The sequence below is a fragment of the Cystoisospora suis genome (genome assembly GCF_002600585.1).
Source record: "Cystoisospora suis strain Wien I chromosome Unknown contig_7950, whole genome shotgun sequence".
NCBI classification, from domain to species: domain Eukaryota; phylum Apicomplexa; class Conoidasida; order Eucoccidiorida; family Sarcocystidae; genus Cystoisospora; species Cystoisospora suis.
The window spans coordinates 1,576-2,312 of record NW_027160735.1 but is presented as its reverse complement, the minus strand read 5'-3'; the positions used below and the strand labels follow the sequence as shown (position 1 = coordinate 2,312).

Below are 737 nucleotides of genomic sequence, written 5' to 3'. Positions count from 1 at the left end.
TATGGTTTTCGGCTGGCACTTTAGGGTGGGACGTGACTTCTCTCTCTCTCTCGGAGCAAGGCTATGGGTCATATTACCTTTTCTTCTTCTTCACATATGAATTTATGTATAAAGTGTAGAGATAGCGTTGTCTGTGACCAACAGTAGATCGCGTATACTATACCTTTGTCTACACATAAGATATACACAGATAGCTATTTGCATGGAGATGTATACGCTATGTATGATCTACCTGAATCTCCGTACACACGCACATTCAGGTAGATCATACGCCAGACATAACACTTAAGAGCCCTCCACATAAGCACGAGCCCAGTTAACATCTCTTTTCGCTCCCTAAGAGTACCNNTATATGCATATATATGCGTATATACACAGATATGTTGCTACACATATCTATAGATAGACATATAGATGGATACATATCTATGTGATCGTGATTACAGCCAATACATACATGTGAACGTGCGGTAAAGATATCATATGCAACAGCCGACTCGCAAGGCGAGCGTTTAAGGAAGACCAAGGACTGTGGATTACAAGGATATACAGAGAAGTAAAGAAATTCACTATCACTGCTACGACTGCTTCTTCACGATAATGATGATGAATGACAAAGGAAGAAGAAGCGGTCCACGCAAAATGGGTCCTTCTTTCTTATAGACGAAATGGATGATCGAGTCACCTTGGTAGGCCTCCGGCGATTCCATCTCTTCGCTCCCTTCAATTGCTTTCGA

The 737-nt window shown here is 41.8% G+C and overlaps 1 protein-coding gene across 1 annotated transcript in view; it reads right to left on the bottom strand.

Annotated features, from left to right (window-relative positions):
• Positions 1-737, bottom strand: part of CSUI_010666 (uncharacterized protein) — a 9,899-nt gene that overhangs the window by 8,177 nt on the left and 985 nt on the right. The gene's annotated exons all lie outside the window — the stretch shown is intronic.